General features: G+C 39.9%; 1 pseudogene; it reads left to right on the forward strand.

Moving 5' to 3' along the window:
* Positions 1–8,425: 8,425 nt before the first annotated feature.
* Positions 8,426–9,030, forward strand: LOC149239883 (uncharacterized; annotated as a pseudogene).
* Positions 9,031–9,630: the final 600 nt, after the last annotated feature.

Genomic DNA, 9,630 nt, shown 5'->3' on the forward strand with positions numbered 1-9,630 from the left:
TGACTCATACACAGCATGTCACTTCCAGAAGTATGGTTGGCCTAATAATACATTACAAACATCAAGGGGAGCAATGTCACCTAATACCTCATCCGTGAAGGGCTTGATGATGTATAGAAGGCGGCACTGCAAGCTCACGTGAAGATCTCATCCTCAGTGAAGCCACCTGATGGTGTACAGTTGTGGGTGTGTTGTGGTCGATAAACCTGGTCGTTTCACGATCTCTTTCGAAATGAGGTTCTTTTGGCTCCCACTATCGAAAATGAATAGTAGCGGGCAACCCTTTACCCACATTTGGGAGTGGAAGAGGCGCTTCTCCCCCTCTGGATCTTCAAGTTCCTCCTTATAGATCTTCGTGGTGGCAACGTTGTCATTGCGCTCCACATCAATAATCTGCTTCCCTTTGTCTGTCCCCTTGTCAGGTTCTGGGTCAGAGTCGGAACATGCATCTGATTCTGAAGCCTTCAACTCGACCACCAGTGACTGCTTGGCCCGAAAGTCACTTGTGTTATGAGTGGAGCTCTTATGGAACTCACACCACTTTCTTGTGTCCTTGTTCGGCTTCATGGTGTCGTTCTTCTCTTACAGCTTTGGCCGGTTTTCCTGAGCTGCCCCTTGGCTTTGTCCTTTGTTCTACAGTTTGGGCGCACCTTTCCCTTACTTCAGATTCACAGATCCAAAGTCTCGCTTCTTCTGTTTAAACTTCTTCTCAATCATGGCATCGTATCGGTATGTCGTGCCTAATGAGGATATGTCCAGGAACTCCATCTCATCCTGGATGTACCTGTGTAGTCAACCATGGTAATTGAGTACCAAATGTTTCTCAAAATCCTTAATACCCAACTTCATGCTAAGGGTATGAAAAACATTGGTAAACTCTAGCACATCTTGTTCCCTTCCCTGTCATAGTGTTGTCCACTTTATGTATTTATCCTCATAGCTCCCGAGTAGTACTGCTCCTTCATGGCATCCTAGAACAAATTCCAAGTGGGTGTGGCTGAAAAAAATGAGGTCATACTTTCATCCTTCTGCTCACAGTAGGTTTCCCACCAGTCCTTGACATGGGGGGCGGCTTTTAGAAGAGAAAAAGTAATCTTTTCTCGGCTGGAAAAAACATGAATAGAAAAATATCCTTCTAGCATATTTAACCATTTATATACAGTGTCTACATCTACTTGGCCCTCAAATATGGGAATGTCAAAGTTTACTTGTACCTTCAAAGGAGAGAAGCCTCCAGAGTGGTTGTTGGATGTGGATGCACTGCCAATGGGCAACCGTTGAAGGATCTGGGAAAAGTTCTCCATCATCGCATTCCTTTGTTTCTCGAAGGCCTCCTCAAGCAATATTTTGATAGGATCTCTAGCCCCTTCATCTTTATTTTCTTCCCCCATGGGCGTCCGTCGAGGTTTGCGAGGTTGATCTTGTAAAGGTTCAACCAGATCGATCCCTATCTCCATATATCCTGACCTCGTTGGGGACAAGCAAAGAAAAACAGAGAAAGAGCATACCGCTCTGATACCACTGATCCAAATTTAAACAAGGATGCAACAAATTACAAATATAACCATAAATAAAAAGATGCAATATAAATAACACTTCATTTCATTAATCTCAAATACTGAAATATGCTTACAAACAGAATGGAAATAAGACTAGCTCGGGCGATGGTAGTTGATCTCTGTGAAGAGATGTGGCGGCTAGATGCCTCTGAACTATGTTACAATGGGGCTCAAAGAGCTATTTATTATTGAGAAACAATGGAAAACCCTAAACATCCAAAAACCTAACCCTAGGAGATGAAGCACCAAACTATGGGCCCTAGTTGGGTAAATTGGTACATCAACTTCCTGAGGTCGTAACTTTGGCATACGATCTTTTTTGGACACGCACAATACCTCGTTAGAAATATCTATCCAAGGACTACAACTTTTGAATGACCAACATCAATCAGCGAGCCATGTTGGTCCCATTTTCCAAAAAAAGTAATTTAGGGCCTCAAAAGGGCTCCAGAAGTACAGGACCAGAAAAACTGACAAAAATAGTAAATCGTCTACAAATAAGGAAACTGAAAAATTGAAAGAAACAATGGTGGGGGTCCAAGTGGAATAGGCAGGTGGCCACCAATATCCACCTGGATCATTCCTCTCCCCTTATGAAGTAATGGTCCCCATTACGTTGAGTTCCTCCATGAGATGAGCAAACTTCTATTGAACTTGGTCCCTGGTGAGCCACTTGCCCTGGTGAAGGAGTTAGCCTACTTTGACAACTCGATATAGTTGGATCCTTTGTTTTCGGGTGTTATTGATTTTCATGTCCATGATCCGATCAGTTGTGGCTTGTTCCATGCAATCTGGATTTAACTCTGTAGATGTGAGTTGTTCTGCAATGTCTAATGTGTCTAGGAATAGTGGGAAGTATGGTCAAAGGTTGTCCACATTGAACACTGGGTGAAGGCCAAGGAATGGGGGAATGCTGACCTCAAATGAATTGTCTCCCGTGGCCTTGGTAATGGTGTAAGGACCTTATCGGAGCAGTCTGAGTTTCCAATAGGCTCATGTAAGGTTTTCCTTTTGCAAATGCAATCAGACTTTGTCGCCCACCTGAAACTTGTGTGGCACCCGATGTTGATCATGTCGTTGCTTGTACTTGGCATTTGATTTCTCTAGCATTTCATGGACCTACTGGTGGATATGTTGGATGTGCTCAATGAATTTGCTTTCCTTATTGGCTTCTGACTAGACATGAGCCAAATCTTCCTGAATAGCTGCAAATGGTATGGCCACATCAATGGGACATAGTCGCTGGAATCCCAAGCCCACCTTAAAAGGGTTGTGGCCAGTCGAGCTGTGGAGAGCCCAGTTATAGTTGTGCTAGACATAGGGGAGGCTCTTATCCCATTTGCGTGGATTCTTTGAGTTGTACATGTGCAGAATGTGTAAGATCATCTTGTTAACGACCTCTGTCTGGTCATATGTTTCGGGATGGAAAGTTGTGGACTTAGTGAGCTTGGTGTCCAGCATCAACCAGATACTGGACCAAAATGTACTAAGGAACCAGTTGTTTCGATCTGAGATGACAGACTGTGGGATCCCAAAATGTACCTGTTATTCTCCTATACCAATAGGTGTCATATTTCATGATGGACTTGATGAGCTCTGCAATATGTTCATACCTTTTCTTGTTGCAAAGGTTTTCCATATTGTCAAAAAATCAAAAAATTTAAAAAATGTAAAGAGGGTATACCCTAAAAGAAAAATCAAAGGGTAAAAAGAATAAAATGGTCGAAAAAATGAGGAAAAAATGAGAAAAAATGAACCCCAAACAAAAATAGACCAGGAAAGTGTGCAAGTCTAAATGCCACTACTATTTCATTTTCTGTAATAAGTAATTGTGTGCAGCTTGTCATTTATGCCACAATTGATGAAGAGTCAAACTGTTTAAACTTGGCTCATTCATTTTTCAATTTCATGATGTAGAGATAGAGAATAAATATCTAACCAAATAGTGTAATCTTGGCAGATAAGTAGATAGGTAGAGTGAATAAAAGGAGCTCAATAGTTTAATTTGAGCCCTTGGATGTAATAAGGTTAGATTTAGATATATTTCCATCTGTAAAAGAAAAAGTGTGATAAGGGTTTGCCAGTCTAAGTGCACCCTAGTAAAGAAGAAAAAATGTCAGGCTAAAGTAGGTAGGTTAGGTAGATGATGTTACAGAATGATACTTGTGATGAAAATGCTTCTAAATGTGTTAATCTTTACTTTTCTCACCAGTGCAAGGCATACATTACACTTGATGCAATTTGAGCAAGGCAAGGATAAATAACTAACTTCCATTCATATTTTCCCCTAAAGATTTCACTAATTCCCCCTAAAAGTATTAAGGACTTTGAAAATCAAAGGGGCTCAGAGAATTTCTCTGACTTCTGGAGGGACCGGACCCTCGGCCCAATGATCTAAAAGCCTAAGTACTCAGAAATCATCCATCCACTATTCATTTCATTTCATAAAGTTTTTCGAATTAAAAAACCTATTTTACTTAGGAAATGCATAATATCACTTGAAAAACCCATTTTCCCATTTTAGCCTAAGTTTTGAATGTAAATTCTAAACGTTTTAACTTAGCGCTTTTCGTTTTATTTCATATTAACTACTTACATATTTATTATGTAAATCCCGAATAAATGTTAACCCTTCCCGTATTATGTAAATAAATAAAAATCCCCGCATCACTACATATCCCGCCCCAGTTAAGTATAACCATAAATTCAATAAAAACAGGGATTAATACACTTATCTGAAGTTTATTAATGTCAGGCCAGGGTAACTCCACATTGAACGAGAGAAAACACTGATTGATTTTATTCATTAGCTAACACATTATTTATACATATACAAAACGGATCAGTTCATCTTCTAGATGATTGTCCAGCTTCACCTCATCCGTTTCGGATTAGGTGTCAACATTCCCCCCCTTAATCTGAAGGGATGTTGGTGAGTCCAAGCATCATTCTGAATCTTTCAAGCTTTTCTCTTCCAAGCGCTTTGGTGAAGATGTCTGCAATTTGCTCGTTTGTGGAACAATGACGGAGATGGATTGTTTTGGCCTCAACATGATGTCGGATCAGATGATATTTAGTATTGATGTGCTTAGTACGATCATGGGACTTTGGGTTCTTGGCCAACTTTATTGCAGATGTGTTATCAATCATGAGTGGAGTTGATTGTATTTGTTTTACCTGCAAATCTTCAAGAATTTTCCTGAGCCACACAATTTCTTTCGTTGCTTCAGCTGCTGCCACATATTCTGCTTCTGTTGTGGAATCTGTTGGTACTGATTGTTTGCGTGATCTCCAGGAGACAGCTCCTGATCCAAGACTCATAGCGTATCCTGAAGTAGATACCCCAGCTTCTTTGTCTCCATCGAAGTCTGAATCAGAGTATCCAATCAAGTTGAAGTCGTCCACCTGTGTATACTTGATTCCAAGGTCTTGAGTTCCCTTCAAGTACCTTAGAACTCTTTTTGCAGCAGACCAATGTCCCTCACAAGGCTTTTGCATAAACCTGGAGAGGATTCCAACAGCAAATGAAATGTCTGGTCTGGTAGTAGTGAGGTAGATGAGACTTCCTACAAGCTGTCTATACTTTGTTGCATCCTCAAATTCTTTTCCTTCAATAGATGTGAGCTTCAAGTTTTGTTCCATTGGAGTAGAAAGGGGATTGCACTCTGTCATGCCAAATCTGTTTAACAAATCTCCAATGTATTTCTTTTGAGAAAGAAATATGGACTTTGGATGTTGGGTTACTTCAATGCCAAGATAGTAATGAACATAGCCCAAATCAGTCATTTCAAAAAAATTTCCTAATTCTTTCTTTATGGATGCAATATAGCTTTCATTGTTCCCTGTCATTAAAAGATCATCTACATATACCACAAGATATACAACTGTTTTGCCAACTTTCTTGACAAATAAAGTTGCATCATCAAGATCAAAATGTTTGAAGTTGAGTTTCAGAAGATGCTCAGTTAGTTTTTCATACCAGGCTCGTGGTGCTTGTTTGAGGCCATACAAGGACTTCACAAGTTTGCATACTTTGTGTTCATGTCCTTTCACAGCAAATCCTTTAGGCTGGGACATAAAAACATTCTCTTTTAGGTCTCCATTCAAGAATGCAGTTTTTACATCCATTTGATGGACTTTCCAACCGTTCTGAGCAGCTAGTGCAAAGAGTGTCCGGATGGTGGCCCATTTTGCTGTGGGAGCAAAAGTTTCCTCATAATCGACCCCTTCCTTCTGTGCAAAACCTTTTGCCACAAGCCTAGCTTTGTGCTTGTCAAGTGAGCCATCAGCTTTGTACTTGTTCTTGTAGACCCACTTGCAGCCAATTGGTTTGGTTCCAAATGGAGGATCAACCAGCTTCCAAGTGCCATTCTTTATGAGGGCATCATACTCCTTCTGCATCGCTTCTTTCCATTCATTATGAGAAGCAGCTTCTTTGAAGGAAGTTGGTTCAAAATCTGTAGACAAGTTCAATTCACAATCATAAGTAACATCCATATCAACAGGTGAATTAGAGTTATCTACATCACCTCCATCTTGTCAGTTTGTATTTCTGGTTCCTGTTTTTCCAATTTCATCAGGATGAACACTTTCAAGTGTCTTTGTCAGCCACTTTGGGGGACCTTTCTGAGATGGTCCAGGCTGTTCTGTTGATTGAGTTGGGTCTGAATCAAGATTGAGTCTCCCAATTCTATCAATTACATCACTTAAAGCATCATCCGTTGTTGGAGTGTCATGCAGGGGAGATTGTTTTTCAGAAGAAGATTCCACATGTTGATCTAGTATAGGAATCCCCCCTTCAAGATGTGGAATCTGATTATCAAACTCTTGGAATGATTTCGATTTTGTGAATCTATCCAAGCGATCAAGTTGCCGCTCAACAACACTGTCAGATTTGGATGATTCAAGAAAAATGACATCTCTAGATAAAACAAACTTTTTATTTACTTCATCATAGAGGCGGTATGCTTTAGATGTGTTTGAATACCCCAGGAAGATACACTTACGACTTCTAGCACCAAGTTTGTTTCTATGTACCTTTGGTATTAAAGCATAACAGGTGGAACCAAAAATCCTGAGATGTTTTACCGAAGGAACATGTCCATACCATAATTCATAAGGAGTCTTGTTTCTAATAGCACTAGATGGACATCTATTCTTTATATATGCAGCACATAGAACAGCATCAGCCCAAAACATTGTCTTTACATTTTTGAAGAAAAGCATAGATCGTACCATATTCAAAATTGTTCTGTTCATTCTTTCAGCTACACCATTCTGTTGAGGATTATAAGGCACAGTTGTTTGATGTTTAATCCCATGTTGGCAAAGATAGTGTTCAAATTCATTTGATGTATATTCTTTTCCATTATCAGTGCGAATAGACCCAATATGAGATTGTGCATCATTTTCAATCCACTTATGAAAATTCTTGAATGTTTGAAAAGCATCAGATTTGTTCTTCAATAAATAAACCCAACACATTCTGGTGTAATCATCAATAAATGTCATGATATACTTATTTCCATTTGCAGAAGGAACAGGCATTGGACCACATAAATCTGAATGAATAAGTTCAAGCTTCCTATGTGCTCTTGAATGTGAATCATGAAAAGACTATTTGCTATGCTTTCCTAGAATGCAAGCATCACATTGTTTATGTTTTCTAGGAATTGTAGGCAAACCAGCAACACCATTTTTCTTCAACAAGCGGAGACTATCATAGTTTAAATGTCCAAATCTAGCATGCCATAATAAACTTGATGGAAGTGTACCTTCATCATGATGAGAAATATATGAAAAATGTTGTGCATGAGCAGAGGTTCCTTGCAGTTTAAGAAGTCTTTCTTCTTCTATACCCCTCATGACAAGTGAATGGTCAGATGCCTTTCTTACCTCAAGCTTTCCATCAAACATATGAATGGAGTGACCTTGCTGGCGGATGTGGACCAGGGACAGCAAGTTTCTCTTGAGCTGTGGGAGATATAGAACATGATCCAGAAGAAAGTCTGGAAGACCAGGCAGTTTAAGCCTGACTGTGCCAAGCCCTGATGGCTTGATTTTTGACTGATCTGCAAAGTATACTGCTCCATCAACATTATCAGTGAAATCTTCAAAAAAATCTTTCCTATGAGTCATATGACAGGTTGCTCCTGAATCAAGCAACCAGTCATTTTTCGACGAAGTAAGTGAAGCATTAAACAGATCTTCATTTACTCCAATGTTACATTGTGCCTCAATATAGTGAGCGGATTCAGGTTCTTTACCTTTGTCTGTGTCATCAGTTTTACCTTTCTGCTGATTTCTTCTCTGCTCAATCTTTTCCCATGGTAGCTTGCATGTAGAAGCATCATGAGATCCTTTTTGTTTGCAGCGAATGCAATGTAAGTCTGCCTTTTCTTCTAGAGGGTGTCTGCCCCCCCTGCCTCTGAAATATCTTCTTCTTTCTCTTGAATGCATACTGTAACAAAATATCTCTGCTGATAAAAAAAAAACTTCTGTTGATAGAAAAAATTTCTGCTGAGAAAAAAAAATCCTTATGCCACAGCCTTCAAATCCCTTTAATATTTGCTAAAAAAATATCAGCATTTCATCACTGCAATACTACTGTTTTGAAAAAAAATGCGCAAGGCATCACTTCAATGTATTAATATATCACTTCAATATATCAATATATATCATGTAATACAACAGATGCTTTAGACCCAAAACTGCTCAACCAAAAACTGTTATCATCGCATAAAACTGCTCAATCAAAAAGAGGTTGTGTAATATTTAAAAGCTCGTGCTGCCAAATCACCAACTCATAAAAAATACAACGCTTACATATGCTGATGACAATACTCTGCTCAGATATTTGACAATGCTCTGATGAATTTAGTGCATATTTCAGCCGTGTACAAACACCAAAAATTCTGATCACAACCTCACGCTTTCGGTGCACTAGAGGAAACCAACTTATTGAGGAGCTGTTGTCTGTTATTCCAAATGCGCATTATTACAAGCGAGGAACCTTTGAATTAAAAAAGATTGTGGAATATGCCAAAAATCAAGATTTCACCTTTATTGTTGTTGTCCATACAAATCGCAGGGAGCCAAATGGAATGCTATTTATCAATTTGCCGGATGGTCCCACAGCCCATTTTAATCTCTCTAGTCTTGTTTTGCGCAAGGATATAAAGAATCATGGTAACCCAACAAGCCATCAACCAGAGCTTATACTAAATAATTTCACTACGCGGCTTGGACACCAAATAGGCAGGATGATTGCTTTCGTGGTCGACGTGCGGTAACCTTTGATAACCAACGGGATTTTATTTTCTTTCGCCACCATAGATACATATTTGAAACCAAGGAAGTGAATAGTGGAAAGCCAAAAGGTAAAACTACTGAAGATGGAAAAGAGCTTTGGAGCTTGGAGAAGAGCTCCAAAGTCTTTCACGTGATAATACTATTCTCAAACGAGCAGTAATCATACAGCATCAACGTCACAGTGAGCACGAGGAACGTGAATGGACTCACTAAATTCTCAGATCTAGGCACAAACACTTCTGCGTGAGGAGTCCGCAGAATGAAAAAGATACAAAGAATTGATCAAAAATTCAATGCCAATACTTACGCATCTCTCTTGCAGCTCTGTGCAGATAGAGAAACGCAAATCCATGCAACGTGCTGCCGTTTGGAGGTGGAGGCGGAGAGGACAACAAAGCCCTTAGTTGCCGGCGCTTCTTCGTCCTTCTAGAGAGAAGATTTGTCAGGAGAGCAGAGATGTCAGAAGAGCAGAGAGCGTATGCAGCGCTGGTGCGCCAGGGAGCAGAGGAGCAGAGGTGTATTGGACATTCAGCAGGGCAGAGGGCTCAGTGCAAAGAATGAAATGCATGACAGAGGAAGCGCTCAGGTATGAGCAGCTCTCAGGACAGCAAGAGTTACAGCTATTTTGGGACCTGTGCTCTGATACCATGTCAGGCCAGGGTAACTCCACATTGAACGAGAGAAAACACTGATTGATTTTATTCATTAGCTAACACATTATTTATACATATACAAAACGGATCAGTTCATCTTCTAGATG

This window comes from Pinus tabuliformis, chromosome 8 (assembly GCF_031772625.1).
Source record: "Pinus tabuliformis cultivar Carrire ecotype Pingquan chromosome 8, CPIR1, whole genome shotgun sequence".
Taxonomy (NCBI): Eukaryota; Viridiplantae; Streptophyta; class Pinopsida; order Pinales; family Pinaceae; genus Pinus; species Pinus tabuliformis.